This window comes from Phocoena phocoena, chromosome 17 (assembly GCF_963924675.1).
Source record: "Phocoena phocoena chromosome 17, mPhoPho1.1, whole genome shotgun sequence".
Taxonomy (NCBI): Eukaryota; Metazoa; Chordata; class Mammalia; order Artiodactyla; family Phocoenidae; genus Phocoena; species Phocoena phocoena.
In genome coordinates, this window is record NC_089235.1 from 74,845,786 (window position 1) to 74,871,503 (window position 25,718).

A 25,718-nucleotide genomic window follows, 5' to 3' on the forward strand; every position below is an offset into this window, starting at 1 on the left:
AATAATGTGTTAAGCTTTATAAATATATTCTTTAATATCTTCACAATAACTCATCGAATTATGTATTATCACTCCCTTGTTATATGAGAAAAATACTCAGGGTTCTCAATGTAATAATGACAACAACTACTATTTATTGAGCTACTATTTATCTCACAACGGAACGAGCACCTGCTATTTGTCAGTGTAATAATCACACACACGCACGCGCACACGCACACACGCACACGCACACGCGCACACACACGCGCACACGCACGCACACACACGCGCACACACACACACACACACACACACACGCCCAAATGTATATTGCTTAACACAGTGCCTACTTAAATGCTAAGATCTGTGTTGGGAAAGAACATGAAGGCATTTGAACAAGAGGTTAGGAGCTGGTACTAATCTCAGTACCATTTCAGGCGCAGTCTGATGTGTGAGTACCAGCAGCACAGATTGGCAGCGGCCTGCAGGATGAGGGGTAGGGAAGGGCAGACACTGCCGACAGGGAGATCATTCACGGGATTGTTGAAATAGCCCGAGTGAATGGGGATAAGCTGCAGGAAGGACCAGAGGGGTGATGATGGAAGTAGCACTGACAGTGGTGAGGCTCCATAAGAGATGCTCTGAAGTCAGTGCTGAAAGAACTGAGCAGCCTAATTGATGCCAGGGCCAAGGAGGAGAGAGGCATCTAAGGTTGGTCGGCTGTAGACTTTGGGTGCCCAGCAGGATAAGGGTGACATTTCTAGCAATTGGAAGGTTCAGAAAAAGAGCGAGTTTGGGGCGGCACAAAGGATTCATTTCTAGGTGTACTGCATTTGAAGTTTAGAAAATGATCAAATAGAGCTACCAGGCAGATGTCAGGTACTCCAGAATTGGGGATTCAGGAGAGAGAACTGTCTGGACCCGAACATTTGTGTATAAACAGCAGAGGGTTTAATGTTAAAGCAGGGGGCGTGGGAAAGAGTTCCCAAGGAGGGCGGGACTGTGTAGAGACAGAAGACAAGTGACGGGACAGTGGGATCTAGAGGAAGTGGCAGATAGAACAGGAGAAGCATTGTGAAAGTCGGGAGCAATGTGGGAGCTGGGCTACTTAATCCAGACTCAACTCTCCAGGCTCGGATGAGGTGCTGAAGGTCTTCTGAGTAGGAGACGGTCATGGAAGCCAAAGGAAAATCAATGACAAAGAATAAGGATGTTATCGATGACAGAGGTGCACTGAGCTCAAGGAAGGGCTGATCAGGAACGGTGGCAGCTAGTGAGGTGCATTCTTTCTAGACGTTTGGCTGTGAGGTGAAAGGGACAGAGGAGAGTCACTCAATAAATGGGGGTGGGGGGAGGCCAAGGAGACCTATATCTTTTAAGACAAGGGAAGCCTGAGCACTTCTTAAAGCTGAGGCCAAAAGTCCTAACAATGTTAGAGAGAAAGAGAGTCCAGATACAGGTGAGAGAGAGGAATTGATACTGCAGGTGGCACAGAGAGCACTCAGACTGGCATTGAGGATGCAGGTAGGAATAACCCGACAGGCTTTGGTAACAAAGCGAGCAGAACAGACAGATGGTGATGAGCGGAGACTCTTTATCAGGAGGGAATGGGAGTTGAAGGTCCTCAAATGTCAGAGTCTTCATCTCAGTGAAGGAAGCGTCTAGAGCTTTTGCCAAGAGGAATAGCCTTGGATTCAAATTAGGTTAACTTGACAGTGACAAAATAAAGCTTGTTCTATCTTTCAGTTTTATTGGGGTTAGAAGCCTGTGGTAGTGCTGAATACATAGAACCTGCATTGAACCCAGGACCAAGGCTAGCGCATGGCAATACTCAATAAATACACCATGGATAAATGACTGCTTTTAACAATATTTGAATTTCACTTATCTTTTCTCTAATCTTCCTCTCTTTCCTGACTCCCACGTAGATGCGAAAATGAGAAAAGACAATTATTTCTGAAACACCATTCTGTGCTACCATCTTTTATTTACGGTATCTTTTTTTTTTTTTTTTTTTGCGGTACATGGGACTCTCACTGTTGTGGCCTCTCCCGCTGCGGAGCACAGGCTCCGGACGCACAGGCTCAGCGGCCATGGCTCACGGGCCCAGCCGCTCTGCGGCATGTGGGGATCTTCCCGGACCGGGGCACGAACCCATGTCCCCCGCATCGGCAGGCGGACTCTCAACCACTGCGCCACCACGGAAGCCCTATTTACGGTATCTTAGACTAGAGATGTCCCAAATTCTCAGAGTCACCTGGTGAGTCGGTGGCACACCCAAGGTCCAAACCATTACTCACATGTGTCCAAGAAGCATGTGTGTTCCTTCCAGAGGAGGGACCACTCTGCAGTACAGAATACCGTGTTGTTGGTTTTCATGATTAGTGCGCTGTCTCACATATAGTTAATGCTGATATCTGCTCTTCAACCCACTTGGAGCTCTTTTTCTCTTTTTCAGGTTTGTTCTTGTTCTCTGTCCCTATCCCCACCCCAACTCTAATTTCCTGCATTTCCAGGAACAGCTGACCATGAATTTATTACTGGTGTTAAGAATCATGCGGTGTCAGCACGCGACTCTCTCTCGGCTTATCGAAAGAAAACAGCTTTTATTTTTAATGCCGAGGGAAGACTGGGGTGGTAAAAAGAGAAGTAGGGAAAAGGGTGGAGGGAGGAAAGAGATAAGAGTAATGGAGAGTTGTGAGGGAGGCTGGGAAGGATGGAGGGAGGAGTGAGGAGGTCGAAAAGGGCAGGGGACATTGGGTGGTGACAGGAGGAAGTGGGGAGGGAGGGAGGAGGAGAGGGGAGAAGAGGGCTGTGGACAGATGTCAAGGACGAGGGAGAAGACGAGCGAGGATTATTACTGTTTTCAGCTGGGTGAGGCAGCCTCGTTCCCATCACTGTGAACTTTTGTTACTTAGGAACCCCGGCAGACCAAGACTGTGAAGACAGGAGACAGTCTGTTGGACACTTAATGATTTATAACAAGTACATGAGAATGCCATTAAAAACTAATTCATCACCGACAGGCTAAATGATTTGCAAACATCTGCTCTGCACCAGGACCCTCTTGGGATGAGAATTTCCAAGGGTTGTAAAGTTCCTCTAATGTGGATACTGCAGATGGGAGTTAAGATACAGACCCCGGCATTTAGGTCACCAGCTTTCCATCCAAAGCGATTAATTATGGTGATGCTTAAATGTTTCTTTGACCTGAAACTTTGTCTAAAGCTGGGTCCCCTCCCGAGTGAGATGCGATTCAGACGTGGCTGTCTTCCACCCTGGCAATTCGGTTCCCGGAGATGATTAAGTTTCTTAGAAATGGTAGGTCACCTCCATTAAATCTGCTGACCTGACCCTTCTACCAGACAGCAAATCCCAATATGAATGAGCTGTCAAGCTAAATATGTTCATTTCTTCTTGCTGAAGACTTGACAGTGGATCATATTCTTCTGGAATTGCCTTGGTTTTCTTTCCATCCTTCAGACAATCCTTCAATTTACCATTCCAGGTAATAACCTATAGATCTTGGTATCTTGCCCTACATACTCTGGGCTCACCCCTTAGTTAACCTGTAGCCATGGTAGAAAGTTTTCTATCTAGATCCACACACGGGATTATGAGAAATAGTGTGCTGTTATCGGAAGTCACTAAGCTTTGGAGTGTTCGGTTATGCAGAAATAGATAACTCCACAGATACCCAGCCATCTAGGAGCCTAGAAATCCTCCCCAGCTTCAGGCTGTGCCCCTCAGCCCCAAGTTGCCGTGTCCTTGCAATAAGCTCATTTCCCTGGAATGAGGATCTGTTTTCCTCTTATTTTGGATGGTCTCTGTGTAGCCTTCAGGGATCCGCTCAGACCTCACAGTGTCCGTGAAGCCTTCTGTAGAAAACATAGCCTGCAGATACTCTGAGGATTACCGAGAGTTGGTGGAAGACAGTGGAATTCAGGTGAGTCAGAGCAGCTCAGTAACTTGGAAATAATCACGGCCAACCTCCCTCATCTCACAGATGAAAAATCTGAGTCCCAGAGAAGCGACGTGACTTGCCCAAAGTTACACGGATCGTTTCATGGAAGTACAGAGAAGTGTTTAAATGCTCAAGTTGGAATCCTGGCTCCTTTGGAGACTATATGACTTTGGGCAAGTTACTTAAATTCCCTGTGCTTCAGTTTCTTAATTTTTAAAATGATATAAGAACGAGTAGCTTTGTTATAGGGTTGCTGTACTCTATAAGATAATATACTTAGGACGCTTAGCTCAATGCCTGGCAGATGTAAATTCTCAAAAAACATGAATTAATTATGGAATACCAGAATCTAGTCTAGGTGCTGGGAGTACAAGGGAGAATAAAACAGATAAAGTCTTCGGCTCTATGTAGGTTATATTCCATTCACCTTATCCCTAAGACTCAATTTTCACATATTTACAATGGAAATGACAACACACACATCAGATTTGTGTAAATTAAATGGGATAATGATTATATAGCACTTAGCATAATCCTTGGCATGTAGCAAGAAATCCATACACAGGCACTTTATCATTCAATGTTTTTAGCATGAATACAACTATGAATGAACGAAGACTATCTGTGTTGATGAGAGAATATAACATGCATCCCTCTAATGAACAGGAGGGCTAAAGCTAGAAGTATCTTTGGAAATAAGTATAAAATAAAATGTAGACCATGGTCAAGGGTCCTCAGTCCGAGGTACCTGAGAAAGATCCCTAGAATCTTCACGTGAAAATAAGAGTCCCGATTCAGATGGCATTTAAGATTATCACCTGCTTGTGCCAGAAAATGTGCTATACACGCCTCTATGTAATTTCATAAAAAATCTCATAACAATCCAGGCGGGTGGGTATGGTGATGGTCAGACTAACAGATGGTCGGGAACAGAGGTAGGGGTTGAGTCAGTTCCTTTACCTGGAAGATATGAGGGTCACATTGACTTCTAGAGTAGGTCAGCTTTCACACCAGTTTTTCTAGATGAACCTCATCTCATGGATTTATCTAGGCCCTTAGCTATTTGTACTGTATTCTGATTTCTGTTAGCAACCCATCCTTTGGATTTTCTAACCCATCAAAAGGAAAAAAAAAATAGTGTGCTCTGTCTACCTCCCAGAATTGTTCAGAGAACCAAGCAAAAACAGTAAAGTGTTATGAAAAGGCAAATGCCCAAATGTCATGCTATTATTACTAAGTTAAGATAATGATGAACACTCCCTATAATTTTTAAAGAAATGTTGCAAGGTAATTATCGTCATGACCTTTCCTCTCTCCAAAGCATATCTGGGACACAAATTTGAGACTTCCCAGAACCTGCCAATCAGTTGCAAGAAGTTCAATTGTCCATCAACAGTCAATAAATCCTCATATAGATTTTTCAATGTCTAAAGTGCACTCGTATATGTTTTCTTATTTGTAATTCATAACAACACATGAAAGAATGGTTTTGACTGTTTCCATGAGCAGGGAGGAAACCAGGATTGAGAGAGGTGAAGTGACTTGCCCAAGGTCACAGGCTCCTAAGGCAGGGCTCACACACACCCCCTCCCACTCCTGGCTTCACGACCACCATCCTCACTGTGCTGCTTCTTCAGCCTCTCTTAGGCTCAAGGGGCTCAATTAGGCTAATTATTGGTAACACCTTTTTACATGATTTCATTTGCCGTATTGTCCCAAAGCATAGATTCTGAATGCAGATAGGAAGGGCAAGGGCCTCTATTCATTTGTTCTGCCATACTTGCATTTTTTGAGAAGAAAAATTTAGAGAAAGTAAATCCGTGACCCCTTCAAGGGCATATTGATCCGAATGCATCGTGGAATTATAGGGCTTTACAAAGATGTGACCATGTTAATTGGATGATGAAGTATTTGGAGGGCTTAGTCAACTGGGTTAGTAACGTTGTTGCTAAGATAATCCTTTACTTATTGGAAATTAGGAAAAGTTGGTTTGAGCATCACTGTAAGAAGTGTACGCTGGATTTTCTCCTTTAGTTCCTTCCTGCCTCACCAGCCTGCTTTGTGCCCTGGGAGGCTTCAACCTCATTTCTCTGTCCTGTTCTAGCTTGAATTCAGCCGGTGGAAGCAGAGACAGGAGATGGAAGATAGAGCTGGATAGAGAGTTTGGGGTGTTTATACACCCTGGGCTGCAGCTGGTCATTGAGTGTGCCTGCCCGAAGCCACAGCTCCTACCAGGGGTGCTTCCCTGTAGCTGTAGGATAACTACAGCACTCTCTAGGTCCCATAACCATTCCCCACCCTGCCCCTCAGGCCTAACCACTTCGGTCTCTACTCTCTGTCGTCATTAGACCATAGTGTTTCATCATCCTTTGCTGGCTGACCTTAACCTTGTCTATGTCTTTGTAATAGTTCTGGCATTGAACACTTCCATTCTCCTTGTTGAGTATGACACGTACTTCCTGCTGGTCATAAGTAGTGATGGTAGATGATAGTTGTAAAATTATCTTGCCTCAATCATGTGTACTCTGACCTAGGAGAGGAAAGTCTCTTCCCCTCCAGCACACCGATGAAGGTGAATAGGCATTGGGGGTCCTTGGGGGTGCATGACAAGGAGTAGAGCTTGATGTGGTCATTGGATGTGTCCGTAATGGACAGAGGGATCCACATGAGACAAAGCTTCCAGCAACAGTGCTCAGTGAAAAAGACAGCAGGAAGAATGTCCACGAGGACTTTTGTGCCCAAGTTGCTCAAATCTGTCAGTCACTATCAATGGTCTTGGGACCCAGAGCTCTTCAATCTAAAAGCACAGGAGGTGAGAGAAAATTACAAACAATTCCTGAAAGTAGAGAGGCAGCCAAAAATTTGGTTAAGTAGAGATTGAAAATAGAGTAAGGGACAAAATTTATGGCTACTCCTAATTTTTAATAGTATCTTTCTCATATCCTTAGTTATATACTATGTTGTATATAAAAAAATTGTTTCTATTGTGATTTTAATAAAGAATTGTATTTAAAGAGAGAAAAGATGACCACTGGTTAGCTTCTCTGGTGCCTTTGTAATGAGTCAGTGGGGTCCAAATGTATAACATTGTCCAGAATCCTCTTTCTGGTATGTTTCAGGTGAGGGTGGTCCACAGATTCTGGTGCAAAATTAGGAAGCAGGGTGACTGACCGTCTAAGTTTGCTCAGGACTGAGGCTTTTCCCTGGTCATGGGATTTTCAGTGCAAAAACCTGGACAGTCCTGGGCAAACAGGGAGAGTTGGTCCTATTGGGGAGGGTGCAGGTGAAGCAGCAGCTCACACATGTTGTCCCTTACCTGCTGGCTCGCCTTGGTGGTGTAGAGCAGCATCAGGTCCTTGGGCTGCTCCACCGTCCCACGTCCTCCTTCAGTGTCTCCAACGGTTGGGCCAGATGTGCTCTGGGAAGAAGGGTATCACTTCTCTGGACACTCACAGCCGCAAGATCTGCCAGCTTGCTCTTGTGAGTTTGTGCTCACGCATTTTACATCTGTCTGCTCACCCTGACTATCTGGTCTGTAGAACTCAAGCTCCAAAATCAGATGGCAAAACAGTAGCGTTATCAGCACCTGCGATGGCATCAGTTCAGATGTCTACAATAACTTCCGTATATGTGTATTCTATATATAGAGAGAGACACACACAGAGAGGCAGAAAGACAGAGAGATAGAGACAGACAGGCAGATAGACAGACATCCCTGAATAATATATTTCTAGGTTCTGCTATTCAGATTTAACTCTGATGGATACAATTTCATTTCTTACAGCACTCCTTAGCAAACAGGCTTATAGTTGGACCTCCACAACCATACCACAAACACCGTTTCTTACCTGTTGCCAACTGCCAGAATCACCACCTTTGGCTAAAGGCAGTCACCTAAGATGCTCACAGTAAAATTATAGCAGGCGAATCTAGGAGGGCAAAGAGAAGGGATTGTATTGAATCTGTAGATTGCTTTGGGTAGAATAGTCATTTTCACAGTACTGATTCTTCCAATCCAAGAACATGGTATATCTCTCCATCTGTTTGTATCAGCTTTAATTTCTTTCATCAGTGTCTTATAGTTTTCTGCATACAGGTCTTTTGTCTCCTTAGGTAGGTTTATTCCTAGGTATTTTATTCTCTTTGTTGCAGTGGTAAATGGGAGTGTTTCCTTAATTTCTCTTTCAGATTTCTCATCGTTAGTATATAGGAATGCAAGAGATTTCTGTGCATTAATTTTGTATCCTGCTACTTTACCAAATTCATTGATTAGCTCTAGTAGTTTTCTGGTGGCATCTTTAGGATTCTCTATGTATAGTATCATGTCATCTGCAAACAGTGACAGTTTTACTTCTTTTCCCATTTGTATTCCTTTAATTTCTTTTTCTTCTCTGATTGCTGTGCCTAGGACTTCCAAAACTATGTTGAATAATAATGGTGAGAGTGGACAACCTTGTCTTGTTCCTGACCTTAGAGGAAATCCTTTCAGTTTTTCAGCATTGAGAATGATGTTTGCTGTGGGTTTGTCATATATGGCTTTTATTATGTTGAGGTAGGTTCCCTCTGTGCCCACTTTCTGGAGAGTTTTTATCATAAATGGGTATTGAATTTTGTCAACAGCTTTTTCTGCATCTGTTGAGATGGTCCCATGGTTTTTATTCTTCAGTTTGTTAATATGGTTTATTACATCGATTGATTTGTGTATATTGAAGAATCGTTGCATCCCTGGGATAAATCCCACTTGATCATGGTGTTTGATCCTTTTAATGTGTTGTTGGATTCTGTTTGCTAGTATTCTGTTGAGGATTTTTGCATCTATGTTCATCATTTATATTGGTCTGGAATTTTCTTTTTTGTAGTATCTTTGTCTGGTTTTGGTATCAGGGTGATGGTGGCCTCATAGAATGAGTTTGTGAGTGTTCCTTCCTCTGCAATTTTTGGAAGAGTTTGAGAAGGGTGGGTGTTAACTCTTCTCTAAATGTTTGAAGAATTCACCTGTGAAGCCATCTGGTTCTGGACTTTTGTTTGTTGGAAGATTTTTAAACACAGTTTCAATTTCATTACTAGTGATTGGTCTGTTCATATTTTCTATTTCTTCCTGGTTCAGTCTTGGAAGGTTATACCTTTCTAAGAATTTGTCCATTTCTTCCAGGTTGTCCATTTTATTGGCATAGAGTTGCTTGTAGTAGTCTCTTATGATGCTTTGTATTTCTGCGGTGTCCATTGTAACTTCTCCTTTTTCATTTCTAATTTTATTGATTTGAGTCCTCTCCCTCTTTTTCTTGATGAGTCTGGCTAAAGGTTTATCAATTTTATTTATCTTCTCAAAGAACCAGCTTTTAGTTTTGTTGATCTTTTCTATTGTTTTCTTTGTTTCTATGTCATTTATTTCTGCTTTGATCTTCATGATTTCTTTCCTTCTACTAACTTTGGGTTTTGTTTATTCTTCTTTCTCTATTTCCTTTAGGTGTAAGGTTAGATTGTTTATTTGAGGTTTTTCTTGTTTCTTGAGGTAGGACTATATTGCTATAAACTTCCCTCTTAGACCTGCTTTTGCTGCATCCCGTAGGTTTTGGATCATCATGTTTTTATTGTCATTTGTCTCTTAGGTATTTTTTGATTTCCTCTTTGATTTCTTCTGTGATCTCCTGGTTATTTAGTAACGTATTGTTTAGCCTCCATCTGTTTGTGTTTTTTACATTTTTTCCCCTGTAATTGATTTCTAATCTCATAGCATTGTGGTCAGAAAAGATGCTTGATATGACTTCAGCTTTCTTAAATTTACCGAGGGTTGATTTGTGACCCAAGATGTCATCTATCCTGGAGAATGTTCCGTGTGCACTTGAGAAGAACGTGTAATCTGCTGTTTTCAGATGGAATGGTGTATAAATATCAATTTAATCTCTCTGGTCTATTGTGTCATGTAAAGCTTGTGTTTCCTTATTAATTCTGTGTCTGGATGATCTGTCCATTGGTGTAAGTGAAGTGTTAAAGTCCCCCACTATTATTGTGTTACTGTCATTTCCTCTTTTATAGCTGTTAGCATTTGCCTTATGTATTGAGGTGCTCCTATGTTGGGTGCATATATATTTATAATTGTTATATATTCTTGGATTGCTCCCTTGATCATTATGTAGTGTCCTTCCTTGTCTCCTATAACATTCTTTATTTTAAAGTCTATTTTCTCTGATATGAGTATTGCTACTCCAGCCTTCTTTTGATTTCCATTTGCATGGAATATCATTTTCTCTCCCCTCACTTTCAGTCTTTATGTGTCCCTAGGTCTGAAGTGTGTTTCTTGTAGACAGCATATATATGGGTCTTGTTTTTGTATCCATTCAGCAAGACTTTGTCTTTTGGTTGGAGCATTTAATCCATTCACATTTAAGGTAATTTTCATTATGTATGTTCCTATTACCATTTTCTTAATTGTTTTGGGTTTTGTTTTTGCAGGTCCTTTTCTTCTCTTTTGTTTCCCACTTAGAGAAGTTCCTTTGGTGGTGCTGAATTCTTTTAGCTTCTGCTTGTCTGTAAAGGTTTTAATTTCTCTGTCGAATCTGAATGAGATCCTTGCCAGGTAGAGTAATCTTGGTTGTAGATTCTTCCCTTTCATCACTTTAAATATATCATGCCACTCCCTCTGCCTTGTAGAGTTTCTGCTGAGAAATCAGCTGTTAACCTTATGGGAGTTCCCTGGTATGTTATTTGTCGTTTTTCCCTTGTTGCTTTTAATAATTTTTCTTTGTCTTTTATTTTTGTCAATTTGATTACTGTGTGTCTCGGCGTGTTTCTCCTTGGGTTTATCTTGCCTGTAACTCTCTGCACTTCCTGGACTTGGGTGGCTATTTTCTTTCCCATGTTAGGGAAGTTTTCGACTATAATCTCTTCAAATATTTTCTCAGCTCCTTCCTCTCTCTCTTCTCCTTCTGGGACCCTATAATATAAATGTTGGTGCATTTACTGTTGTCCCACAGGTCTCTTAGGCTGTCTTCATTTCTTTTCATTCTTTTTTCTTTATTCTGTTCCATGGCAGTGAATTCCACCATTCTGTCTTCTGGGTCACTTATCCGTTCTTCTGCCTCAGTTATTCTGCTATTGATTCCTTCTAGTGTATTTTTCATTTCAGTTATTGTATTGTTCATCTCTGTTTGTTTATTCTTTCATTCTTCTAGGTGTTTGTCCTTTAATTCTTCTATAAGTCTTTGTTAAACATTTCTTGCATCTTCTCCATCTTTGCCTCCATTCTTTTTCTGAGGTCCTGGATCATCTTCGCTATCATTATTCTGAATTCTTTTTCGGGAAGGTTGCCTATCTCCACTTCATTCCATTGTTTTTCTGGGCTTTTATCTTGTTCCTTCATCTGGTACATAGCCCTCTGCCTTTTCATCTTGTCTGTCTGTCTGTGAATGTGGTTTTCATTCCACAAGCTGTAGGATTGTAGTTCTTCTTGCTTCTGCTCAGGTAACAATCCTGAGGTTTCTTCACCTTGATGATCCAAGTGGGTGGGACAATAAGAGCAGCGTGAGCCCCCAGGGAGCAGGGCTCCTCAATCTGATGCAGCATGGAGTGGGTCACCTTATTGTGAAATGCCCGCTTGCATCAGGAACAGCTGATAGCCACGATCTCTCTTTACTGTGGAAGGAGAATTTTTGCCGGAAGCCAATGTAAAAGGAAATTTTTCCAGTCGAAGCAGATCTCAAACTCTGAATGACACTATTATTATTGATGATAATGACAATAATAATAATAATGATGATGATGGCGATGATGATGGTGCAACAGGATAAGTAATTGCCATTTGCTACCAGCATCTGGGATAAACTCTTTACCTGTATTATTTTATCCAATCCCCATAAAAGGCCTAAGGAATGTAATGTGACTATTTGGCTCTCATATGCATTTTGTAGTTGGGAGACAGAGGTTCAGAGAGGTTAAGTAACTTGCCTCGTGTCTCAGAGACTAGTAAGTGTATTCCTGGGGTCTGAATGCAGTCTTTTTGCAGAGCTCCGTGTGTTGCCTGCTAGTCTGGTCTGGACCATATGATGATCGCACTGTACGGTAGTTTCCATGTGTGTGTCTCATCTAGTTGGTAGGTTTTTAGAAAGCAAGGAGGGACCGTGACTGCTGATTTCTGTTTCTCCAGTCTTTCACATTGCATCTGGCACAATAATTGCAAAGGGATGTGTAGAAAGCTGGCTGGCTGGAAGTGACCTGAGATCATCCTGTCCCACCTGATGTGCCCAAGGTGATGCCACTTGGCAGAGCTGGCCTGAGAAACCACATCTCTGGACTTCCAATCCTGTGTCTTTGCTGGAGGAGGACATGACTGATGGTTGACCCATGAGCTAGACCAAGGCAATTGGAGGCTCCTTGGCCCCTCCCCTGTCCTTGGAATGTATGCTCTGCCCATCGTTCCCACAGTAGGAGCTGTTCCAAGGGCACAGCCTTGAGGCAGTAAGGTTTTGTTGAGACCCCCCTGGACAGTCTATGTGACTGAACCCTGTTAAGTCCTCTCTGTAAACTTTTAAGACTGTGGTGGGTGGGTGTGGAGGTGTACTCATCTTGCAGCTCAAGACAAGCCTCATTTACAAGTTCTGTACTTACTCAACCTGCCACCTGCTCATCTGGGGCGGCTGCCTCTTTCTTCCGTCTCTCCTTGCCCTCCATGTACGAGGGCCAGTTTGCGAACCAACAGCCTTTGCCACCACAGCACAGCCTGACGTCTTTCGGCAAAGGGGGGAACACAGGGAGTTTGTATATAGTGCAATATCTGAGCGACGCAGATGCCAGCAGAAAGGGGTGAGCATGCTGGCACTTTCCCCCTTCAGGTTCATAACTTATGGCCCCAAACAGCTTTCTTTTCTTACACATGATGCAAAAATATATGCTGACTTGGATAGTTAACCCACGGCTTTTAGCTATGGGCTGTGTAAACATATCAGAAGAAAAAAACATGCTGGGATTTTCCACTTTCCCTCATTGTTGTGCCTTCCTTTTACTGAAACTTGGGAATCAAATTATCTGCTTTTTCTATCAAACAACAAAACGTTTACCCAGTTAATCTCCGACCTGAATTTTGTTGTTCTGAGCCCGAATCCATGTCATTATGCATGATTCAAATCCTGAAAATGCAATAGAAGTGGAGACTGAAGTGTATTTTAGCCTCCATTGATCAACATAATGATTCTAAATGTGTTGCATATAAAATAATGTACTAATTTTGCTTACTCTTCATTTTCCCCTCAAAAACAGAGAAAAATCATAGTGCCCCAGGGGAACTGAGCCCTGCAGTCCCTGCACTTGGAACATGTAGTGGGTTTCAGCAATGATTCCACACAGCCTGGCGGGTGAGAGCACTGCATCTCTTTTGTGTTCTATCTTTTGCTTAATCGTTCTGATCCATAGACTCCTGCCAGTCCAGTGCCCTTCATGGGCTTGCTCTAACCCCTGCTAGATAGGATGAACCGCTCAGAATTAATATGAGGTAAAAAGGAACGAATGAATATACATCTGAATATCTTTGTTTTCAATGTGGAAAATGTATGTGTCTTTGGTGTATTTATGCCAGTCAGTGGTCAGATAAAGACTAAATCCAGGGATCCCAGTACACTCTCCCCTGTCCCAAACCCTTCTCCAGCCTTTATTGGTCTCATAGGAGTTCTCCGACCTGGAGACCAAGTCTATTCTCCACTCCTGATACTGTCTCCACCCACTGTAAACATGGAGTTTCTCTTCACTCACATTGGCTTTGGCCTGGGCTGTGGCCCCCAGATTCTCCATTTCTTCTTCTTCCTGATATTTTCAAAGCTAGGATAAGAGCCTCCTTTTGTTTAAAGGTTCTGTCTAAAAATGCAAATGAGTAAAGAGACAAGATCAATAGGAAAGAACCAAAGGCATGCTTCCCTACCTCTCCAGGAGTGGAGATGACAAAGGTCCTCAGATCTCCCAGGATACTCACCATCGTGGTCCCTACACGTACATTCTAGGAATGTAGTTCCTAGAATTTCCACTGATAATTTCCTCTCTTATTCTATGATGGGTCTTCACAAGCCTCCTTCCTTCTTTAGGCCATGGTGAACTTTTTTACCATGAAATCCACTCAGAAGTTTAAATGGTAGCTATTTTCTATGTGTCAGGCTATTTTGGACACAATTTCATATGTTCTTTACAAAATCTTGGAAGCCTGATAAAATCAGCCTTGCTTTAAAGGCAGTCAATTATAACTGATATATTCCTTTTAACTAAAGTTTTCATTTTTTTTCCTCATGAGCCAGCATTTGTTGGGTAGAAGAAAAAAATATGGTTGTACAATTCTGTGAGCAAACCGAGTCCGAGTCTAATGCAGAGAAACATTTTAACAGCTTCTTTAGCCCAGATAATGCTCAGGCTTACAGAGGACACACATCCCTTGCTTCCAATTTAAAGAAGATTTTGTTGTAGGAAGGGGTGTGTGGCTGATGTGACCTTGTGGTTGTTCAGGAAAGGGGTTCATGAACATCTTCTGGTCTTTGCAGCCCGTGGTAGACAGAACAGCCCCTGACATGCCTTTGCTCCAACCCCCAAATCCTGTGAATGTGTTACTTTACACGGCGAATGAGACCTTGCTGATGTAGTAAAGGTTAAGGGCCTTTCGATCAGGAGAGATCCTGGGTTATCAGTCTCATCACATGAGCCCTTAAAAGCAGAGGACTTTCTCTGGCTGCAGTAAAAGAGATATAGCAGAAGGAGAGGTCAGAGAAATTCAAAGTGTGGGCAGGACGCGACCCACTGTTGTCGGAGGGGGTCACAGGGAGAGCCCGTGGAGCGCTGTGGGCTACCTCTGGGAGCAAAACCTGGCTCTGCTGATACTCAGCAAGGCAGTGGGGGTGAGGAATTGAATGTGGCCGATGACCTGAATGCGGTCGGAAGGAGGTTGACCACCAGAGCCTCTAGGAAAGAAGACGACCCCGCTGACATCTTGATTTTGACCTTGTGACCCCCTAAACAGAGAAGCCTGCTGAGCCACCCTGTCTCCAGGCCTCTGACCTTAAGAGCTATGAAATCATCAGTGGGTATGTTTTAGGCGCTGACCCTATGGTAATTTGTTCCAGCGGCCCTGGAACTTTAGTACAGAGCCCCAGAGTTGGACAGTCTTTCCTACAGTCTGGCGGCTACCCTGTTATGCTTGGTCCCACGTGGCCTTTTGAAAGGAGGTCTTGGTACCCACCGTGGGAGCCCATGATCATGATCATGATGATTTTTCTCCTGTACATGCTGGCAATTCTAAACCTTCCCAAAGGTACAGAAGCCTCTGGCTCAGTAGGTAGGAAATCATTTCAAGAAAATACCAAAGAGAAGAAAGTCCCTTCATGTTTCAGAAAATATCACCCCACTGCCCAGCTAATTGCCACGTGTACATTAGGTGCCATGAAAAACGTGATAGCAGGAGCATGGAGAAAGGACATGTGTGTGGGTTCATGCACTGGCTTGTGTATTTGTGCTGGGCAAGGCAGGGCATGCTGAGATGTCAAGAATTCACTTCTAAGATGAAACTTGAGAGAGGACATCTGAGGCAGAGAATTTGGGGCAGAAGGAATGGTGTGAGCAAAGGCCTGGAGGTGAGAGCACAGGTGTGGTTGAGGACTGGACATAGTGGGATGGCGGGAGCAGAGCTGCCTGAGAGCTTCTGGACTTTATCAGAAGCCCATGACACCAGCTAAGTGTCTTGTGGCCAGAGAAGAGTGATCAGACATATGCTTTTTTTTTTTTTCTTTTTCTTTTTGCAGTACACGGGCCTCTCACTGTTGTGGCCTCTCCCGTTGCGGAGCACAGGCTCCAGACGCGCAGGCTCAGCGGCCATGGCTCACGGGCCCAGCCGCTCTGCGGCATGTGGGATCCTCCCAGACCGGGGCACGAACCCGTGTTCCCTGCATCGGCAGGCGGACCCTCAACCACTGCGCCACCAGGGAAGCCCCAGACATATGCTTTAGAATGATTGCTTCGGTGACAAAAATGGCCTGGAGGCAACAAAGAGGAGAGTGAGGGAGGCCCGTCATCTTTAGAGGATTGTTGTATCTTGTTTAAAGAAAGAGAGTTTGTCTCAAAAGGGGGTTATTATGCTTGGGAAAGTTCCGATTACTGTTACCATCGCCTGGCACTCAGGCCCCATCTTCCTACAAGAGAAGAGATCGCTTTAGCTAAAGCTGAGGTCAAAACTTGAGTAGCGGAAGGTGCTTATTTGTTTCCCTTTCTTCACAGTAAAGATAGTGTTACAACAGAAGAGAAGATAGACCTCCAATCACCCTCCATCTCATCACCCTAAAATGATGATTTTCATTCTTGCAGGTTTATTTCTTGGCTTGTCCAAATGCCTATATAATTTTACACTATTGCAATCAGACTGTATACAATTTTCCGTCTCACTCTGGAAACTCAACGTGGTAATTTTTTCATGTGTCTGTAGCATCTTTATAAGAACATTTCCTAAGGCCTACCTAGCATGCCACTGACTTTAATGAACTCTTCTCTTTCCGTTAGACATTATGTTCCTCCAAGAATTTTTGCACTTATATGTAACAACTCCAGCACATAGCTTGTCTTATCGCCAGTGGGGGCAGGGAGGCATTTCCTAGGATAGATTTCTTCCAATGTTATTGCTAGGTTGATGATTAGGAATGTGTTTTTTTGTTTTTTCATTTTTTTTAATTGTATTTATTTATTTATTTTTGGCTGCGTTGGGTCTTCGCTGCTGCGCGCAGGCTTTCTCTCTAGTTGCAGCGAGCGGGGGCTACTGTTCGTTGTGGTGCGCGGGCTTCTCATTGCAGTGGCTTCTCTTGTTGTGGCTCCCGGGCTCTAGAGCACAGGTTCAGTAGTTGTGGCACGTGGGCTCAGTAGTTGTGGCTCGCAGGCTCAGTAGTTGTGGCGCACGGGCTTAGTTGCTCCACGGCATGTGGGATCTTCCCGGACCAGGGCTTGAACCCGTGTCCCCTGCATTGGCAGGCGGATTCTCAACCACTGCGCCACCAGGGAGGCCCCCTTACCACAGGATATTGCATATAGTTCCATGTGCTATACAGTAGGACCTTGTTATTTATCCATTCTATGTATAATAGTTTGCATCTGCTAATCCGAAACTCCCAACCCATCTGTTCCCCCAACCCTTGGCAACCACAAGTCTGTTCTCTATGTCTGTGAGTCTGTTTCTGTTTCACCGATAAGTCCATTTGTGTCATATTTTAGGTCCCACATACAAGTGATATCATATGGTATTTGTCTTACTCTGTCTGACTTACTTCACTTAGTATGATCATCTCTGGGTCCATCCATGTTGCTACAAATGGCATTATTTCATTCTTTCTTATGGCTGAATAGTATTCCATTGTATGTATGTACCACATCTTCTTTATCCATTCATCTGTTGATGGACATTTAGGTTGTGTCCATGTCTTGACTATTGTGAATAGTGCTGCTATGAACAGAGGGGTGCACATATCTTTTCGAATTACAGTTTTGTCCACATCTATGCCCAGGAGTGGGATTGCTGGATCATATGACAACTCTATTTTAGAGGAAAACTGAATTTGAAAGAGGTTAAATAACTTCTCAAATCAAGTGCTTGGAAAACACCCGAGCTTGGAGCTGAACCCTGCTTTGGCTGACTTCATAGTTTGTAATCTTTACCACCACGTTGATAAACAAAACACCCTCTCGGCATCTGTTTATCATGAGGTTCCTGTTTGCAGAAGAGTCAAGAGGCATGAGGAACAAAAACAACCTAAAAATTGAAGAGTACAGTCCTGAGCACCAGGTAAAACTCTTTTTGACGAGTCATAATTGCTGTCTGTTGTCCAGTCTGGATCAAGAGATGTCAGGACTACTGTTTGTTGTTTATAAATTGTACCCAGAGAGTCAGTTCCTTGGGGGGTTCATACACCTGGGCTGTAGACAGTTTCAGCAGCATCTGTGTGAAAGGGTCGAGCATCCTGGTAAGCCCCGGCAGACTGGATCCTATGGGTCAGTGCAGATGACAGGCACAAGAACATCTATTAGCACTGGGAAACTCTGCCCTCAGAGGCTGGTGGTGGGTCATGATGATGCCATGGAGGAGGATGAACATGAGCATTTTTATTTCCTTTTTTTCTTTTTGGCGGTACGTGGGCATCTCACTGTTGTGGCCTCTCCTGTTGGCGGAGCACAGGCTCCGGACGCGCAGGCTCAGCGGCCGTGGCGCACGGGCCCAGCCACTCTGCGGCATGTGGGATCCTCCTGGACCGGGGCACGAACCCGTGTCCCCTGCATCGGCAGGCGGACTCTCAACCACTGCGCCACCAGGGAAGCCCAACGTGAACATTTTTAGCTTGGGGTGGGAAGGGTGTGAAAATAGCAAGTGCGTGTAGTTCCATAGTGACTGGAGTTTGCACTGGATTCAGACTTTGGAGGAAGCAAAGGGTGCTGTATAATCCATCTGCTCCTGTTTAGCTTGCCAGGAACAAAAGTATGCACAGAAGGCGAGAGAAGGGAAAACCACAGGGGCTTGGAATAAATAACCTCCTCTTGCTACGTTGCCTGATGTCATGACACTTTGCAAAAGACGAGGTTGTTGTCTTTGGAAAAGGTAATAATTTTGTGATGATGTGAACTTATGTGCTTGTTTTTCTGTCTCATGGCTCTGCGTGTGTTTAAGGCCTGTCTCCCCAGTGTGTTTGAGGGACAGAGACTTTCCTGCTCTCCTGTGCTTCAACAAAGTGACTGAGCACAAATTCCGTGCCGGCCACATCTCTGTGTGGCAGGGACCCGAGGGTAAATACAACACAGTGATAGGTGCGGTGGCTTCAGGTGCTGAGAACCGGGATGGTTAACCCTTCCTAAGGCAGGAAAGGGTGGAAGGGATAAGGTATGTTTTCAAGTAAGTGGCAGAGGTAGGCCTGGAAGCTCTGTAGAGATTTGCCAGAGAGGCAAGGAGACCATAACATTTCAGAAGAAATAGCCTAGGTAAAGGCAGGGTTTGTTTGGGGGTTTTGCAAGCCTTTTGAGGTGTTAAAGGCTAGACTGTACAGTCGTGACAGTGGGAGTTTGGAAGAGGTGAGACGGAGTCAGAAAAGGGATGGGCTGAGAGACGTGGGCCATGAAGGCATCTTTAGGCAGGGGCTCTGGATTGACATCAGACAAAGTAGCAAAAGGGGGTTATGGTAGTCATATTGGAATGCAGGGTGAGCCTGCGGCGGCAGAGGCCGGCGTCACGTTGCACCAGCCTGAGGTGCGCCATGTGTTCTCCCGGGGAAGTTGTCCCTGGATCACGGGACCCTGGCGGTGGCGGGCTGCACAGGCTCCCAGGAGGGGAGGTGTGGATAGCGTCCTGTGCTCGCACACAGGCTTCTTGGTGGCGGCAGCAGCAGCCTTAGCGTCTCATGCCCGTCTCGGGGGTCCGCGCTTTTACCCGTGGCTCGCGCCGGTCTCTGGAGCTCCTTTAAGCAGCGCTCTTAATCCCCTCTCCTCGCGCACCAGGAAACAAAGAGGGAAGAACAAGTCTCCTGCCTCTTCGGCAGGTCCAGACATTTTCCCGGACTCCCTCCCAGCTGGCTGTGGTGCACTAACCCCCTTCAGGCTGTGTTCTCGCAGCCAACCCCAGTGCTCTCCCTGGGATCTGACCTCCGAAGCCCGAGCCTCAGCTCCCAGCCCCTGCCCGCCCTGGTGGGTGAGCAGACATGACTCTCGGGTTGGTGAGTGCTGGTTGGCACTGATCCTCTGCGCGGGAATCTCTCCGCGTTGCCCTCTGCACCCCTGTTGCCGCGCTCTCCTCTGTGGCTCCGAAGGTCCGCCCCCGGCCACCCCCTTTATCCGCCAGTGAAGGGGCTTCCTAGTGTGTGGAAACCTTTCCTCCTTCATGGCTCCCTCCCAGAGGTGCAGGTCCAGTCCCTATTCTTTTGTCTCTGTTTTTTCTTTCGCCCTACCCAGGTATGTGGAGAGTTTCTTGCCTTTTGGGGAAGTCTGAGGTTTTCTGCCAGCATTCAGAAGGTGTTCTGTAGGAGTTGTTCCACATGTAGATGTATTTTTGATGTATTTGTGGGGAGGAAGGTGATGTTCACATCTTACTACTCCACCATCTTATGGGGAAAAACTGAAACCATTTCCTCTAACATCAGGAACAAGACAAGGTTGCCCACTCTCACTGCTATTATTCAACATAGTTTTGGAAGTTTTAGCCACAGGAATCAGAAGAAAAAGAAATAGAAGGAATACAAATCAGAAAAGAAGAAGTAAAACTGTCACTGTTTGCAGGTGACATGATACTATACATAGAGGATCCTAAAGATGCTACCAGAAAACTACTAGAGCTAATCAGTGAGTTTGGTAAAGTTGCAGGATACAAAATTAATACACAGAAATCGCTTGCATTCCTATACACTAATGACGAAAAATCTGAAAGAGAAATTAAGGAAAGAATCCCATTTGCCACTGCAACAAAAAGAATAAAATACCTAGGAATAAACCTTCCTAAGGAGACAAAAGACCTGTATGCAGAAAATTATAAGACACTGATGAAAGAAATTAAAGACGATACAAACAGATGGAGAGATATACCATGTTCCTGGATTGGAAGAATCAACATTGTGAAAATGACTATACTACCCAAAGCAATATACAGATCCAGTGCAATCCCTATCAAGCTACCACTGGCATTTTTCACAGAACTAGAACAAAAAATTTCACAATTTGTATGGAAGCACAAAAGACCCCAAATAGCCAAAGCAATCTTGAGAAAGAAAAACGGAACTGGAGGCTCCCTGACTTCAGACTATATTACAAAGCTACAGTCATCAAGACAGTGTGGTACTGGCACAAAAACAGAAATATAGATCAACGGAACAGGATAGAAAGCCCAGAGATAAACTCACACACATATGGTCACCTTATCTTTGACAAAGGAGGCAAGAATATACAATGGAGAAAAGACAGCCTCTTCAATAAGTGGTGCTGGGAAAACTGGACAGCTACATGTAAAAGAATGAAGCTAGAACACTCCCTAACACCATACACAAAAATAAACTCAAAGTGGATTAAAGACCTAAATGTAAGGCCAGACACTATAAAACTCTTAGAGGAAAACATAGGCAGAACAGTCTATGACATAAATCACACCAAGACCCTTTCTGACCCACCTCCTAGAGAAATGGAAATAAAAACAAAAATAAACAAATGGGATCTAATGAAACTTAAAAGCTTTTGCACAGCAAGGGAAACCATAAACAAGACCAAAAGACAACCCTCAGAATGGGAGAAAATATTTGCAAATGAAGCAACTGACAAACAATCTCCAAAATATACAAGCAGCTCATGAAGCTCAATATGAAAAAAACAAACAACCCAATCCAAAAATGGGCAGAAGACCTAAATAGACATTTCTCCAAAGAAGATATACTGATTACCAACAATCACATGAAAGGGTGCTCAACATCACTAATCATTAGAGAAGTGCAAATCAAAACTACAATGAGGTGTCACCTCACACCAGTCAGAATGGTCATCATCAGAAAATCTACAAACAATAAATGCTGGAGAGGATTGGGAGAAAAGGGAACCCTCTTGTACTGTTGGTGGGAATGTAAATTGATACAGCCACTATGGAGAACAGTATGGAAGTTCCTTAAAAAACTAAAAATGGAACTACCATACGACCCGGCCATCCCACTACTGAGCATATACCCTGAGAAAACCATAATTCAAAAAGAGTCATGTACCACAATGTTCATTGCAGCCTTATTTACAATAGCCGGGACATGGAAGCAACCTAAGTGTCCATCGACAGATGGATGGATAAAGAAGATGTGGCCACATGTACACAATGGAATATTACTCAGCCGTAAAAAGGAACAAAATTGAGTTATTTGTAGTGAGGTGGATGGACCTAGAGTCTGTCATACAGAGTGAAGTAAGTCAGAAAGAGAAAAACAAATACCGTATGCTAACACATATATATGGAATCTAAAAAAAAAAAAAAAGGTTCTGATGAACCTAAGGGCAGGACAGGAATAAAGACACAGACATACAGAATGGACTTGAGGTCACAGGGAAGGGGAAGGGTAAACTGGGTCGAAGTGAGAAAGTAGCATGGACATATATACACTACCAACTCTAAAATAGTTAGCTAGTGGGAAGCAGCCGCATAGCACAGGGAGATCAGCTCGGTGCTTTTTGACCACCTAGATGTGTGGGATAGGGAGGGTGGGAGGGAGGGAGACGCAAGAGGGAAGACATATGGGAACATATGTATATGTATAACTGATTCACTTTGTTATAAAGCAGAAACTAACACACCATTGTAAAGCAATTATACTCCAATAAGGATGTTAAAAAAAAAAGAGGGGGGTTATGTATCCCAAGTCGCCCTGGATTTCCCTTTTCTCACCTTCTCTCTATACTTGGAAGCGATTTGACCCGACAGTGCCAACCACCCAGCTTCTGACCTAGAATGATGACTGAGGAGAAGCATGTATTGGGAAATCAGGGGGAAGCCCAGTGGGGCCATCCACTAGCCATTTTTGTTATGTTAGGCAAAGTATTTCATCTCTCTGAGTGTTCTAGTCTTCTTATCTTTAAAACAAGAACATCAGTGTTTATCTTACAGAGTTGTTCTAACAGATAAGAAAAAAAATCCAGTGGTGTAAAAGCGTTTATATGACCCATTCCTGGCATATAAATATTACTTTCTTCCCCAGGCATTCAGTTGTTGCCTAGTCAATTCAGAATGAATATGATTTCATGAAACAGAGATAAACAAATGAAAGATTATCGTGATCATTCACAAGTGAAAGAATGTGGAGAAAATTGTTATCATGGAAGAGGAATAGTTCCTACAGAACGGGAAGGATGGAAGGCCATTCAAGGCAGAGGAGTGGAGGGAAGGAGACAGAAAGAAATGAGAGACACAGGATTCATGGCAGGAAATGTGGATTCCAAACAAGGAAGGGCTTTAGCTGGACTCTAGGCTCAAAGACCTAGTTAATAGAGACACGATCAGTAAGTGCCCTTTGTGATATGACCTCCCTGGACACTGGGGAGAAAGTCACAACCTCTGTCACCCTCTGTCACTGGTTTCTGTGTTCATTCTTTTCCTCCGTCCCCCAGAGTCAGGGAACAATGATTCTTTCTAAGCTGGCTCCTGAACATGCAGTTAATTCAGATCTATTGAGTTTACAGGGATTACCTTGCTTCCTTTATAGTAAATAAAGCTGTAAACAGCTGGTGAAATTGATTAATGGCTCCGGGCAAGTGGCAGCATTTAATCGATGGCAAAAGCTGTTTGTTGGGTACAATCTGGAGGAGAGGGGAGCTTGGAGCAAGGACCACAGCCTTGGGGCAGGACAGGTGAGCCCCAAGGAGGGAGGAGCTGCAGGCTTGGTAGGGCGGGAGCTTCCTTCAGCAAAAGAAGGGTCGCTAGATTGTATTTATTCAATCTAGACGATGGCCTCATTGCATTTTCTTTTTACATTTGTTTGGCGGGGGATAATTGAATTATTATTTTTTAAAACTCTAATTACATAGAAAACATGAAGAGAATTTCAAATAGAGAAAATTTAAAAAACCCACCTCTCGGGCTTCCCTGGTGGCGCAGTGGTTGGGAGTCCGCCTGCCGATGCAGGGGACATGGGTTCGTGCCCCGGTCCGGGAGGATCCCACATGCCGCGGAGCGGCGGGGCCCGTAAGCCATGGCCGCTGAGCCTGTGTGTCCGGAGCCTGTGCTCCGCAACGGGAGAGACCACAACAGTGAGAGGCCCGCGTACCGCAAAAAAAAAAAAAAAAAAAAAAAAAAAAAAAAAAAAAAAAAACCCACCTCTCATCCAAAATAAATCAAAGTAATTTCATTTTATGTCCATATCTTGTCACACATGTGTCATGTTTACATTTTTATTTTGTTCCCCTATGACCCATTCTCCCCAGGTATTCGAGACATTGTTTTAACATGTAAATCTGGTCATACTACACACTGCTTACACTCTTCAGAATCTCCTTCAGAGTCTTCAGAATACTATTTCAAGTCCTTAACAGGCACAGCAAACACAGTCTTACACAGTCGGGCCCTGATCATCTCTCTGACTTTATCTCCCATCAATATCCTCCTTATTTGCTAGATGCCTGCAAACGTCCCCCCGAGTTTGCTCTCAAAGCTCAATCTCTGTCCTGCTTTATCTCATCTGGCACACTCTCACCCTATTTATCGCTTGATGATTCCAAGGCATCCTACATGTGTCAGAGAGCTTTTCCTTACTCTAATCTAAATTAGATTCTTGAGAATTCCCTGGTGGTGCAGTGGTTCAGAATCGAGCCCTTGTCCGGGAAGATCCCACATGCTGCGGAGCAACTAAGCCTGTGCGCCACAACTGCTGAGCCCACGGGCCGCAACTACTGAAGCCCACGCACCTAGAGCCTGTGCTCTGCAACTGCAATAAGAGAGGACACCACAGTGAGAAGCCCGTGCACTGCAACGAAGAGTAGCCCCTGCTCGCCACAACTAGAGAATGCCTGCGCGCAGCAACGAAGACCCAACGCAGTCAAAAATAAATAAATAAAACAAATAAATTTTAAAAAATAAATTAGATTCCTTTAGTTAAACTATATCAGAGTACCCTGTACTTTCCTACTTTTGCTTCCCTCTGGTTATTGCAGTTTGGATGATTTTTGTGCCGTATCCTTTCCCCCTTAGATTGTAAGCTTCCCGAGGGTGGAGAACATCTATTCCAGATGGTGCATCTGCAGAAGGCCTGGATCATAGTGGGATCATTGTTGACGACTGAATTTAATAAAGACTCACTTTTACATTCTTCCCTTTTCGCTTAGCATCACATCATAAACATTGGATGGCCGTGATGCATTTCATTGGTTGCTTACCATTCCATCAACTAGACCTAACTTATTTTACCTATATGTAGTCGGGCAATTGAGTTTTGTCTGTGATTTCATGATCCTCGATAAGGCTTACCTTTTAACTTCCAGTGACTTGTACACTTAAGAATTACTCCTAGGGAAAATGGGTTAAATTGAACAGAGTATTTTCTTTGTTCCATAGTTGGAAACGCAATCATCAGAGTATTTGTCCTACAGCATGCTGAGAACTCCTGACTGGAGGGAGGAAAAGTGAGGCCTCACAGGCAGATTTAGGAACACAGCATGGGGCAGGCCAGGTAGAGTAGCTCTCTCCTAAATGCAATTCGTTGGGCCAAACTCAACTTCTGACTGTATAGTGAAATCCACCATAGACCATATGCAAATAAAAGGCTGTGGCTGTGTTCTCATAAAATTATTTACAAAAACAAGGCAGACAGAATTTGGCCCTCGGGCTGTAGTTTGCCAGCCTTTGTTCAAGAGCATTGAATCAATCAGATGTTATCTGTAAAATGCTCAGCTCCATGTCTGGAACATACAAGTACCTAATACAATAATAGCTGTGATAGAGCTAATGGTGATCACTGTGACTGGTATCTGTCTACTGGACTTGGCTGCCTGCCATTATCCTGAGGTTTCTGGTTTCTGACATATGTAACCACAAACACTTCCCGCCAACAGAGCTTTGCAGAGCCTAAGACTTCCCTTGACAAAACTCGGTAACTCCCCTCTCTTTAGGTGTATTCCATGATCATGCAAGAATTCCTAGAGGCCTTTGCAAATTCCAGTGCGTTCATTGGACACATTAGTTTAAAGCGTATAATTACTTCTAATTGGATTCACGGTCAATGGGCCGCAGTGCTATTAGAGGCATAATCGATAATCACCCTGTAGAGCAGTTCTAGCTCAATAC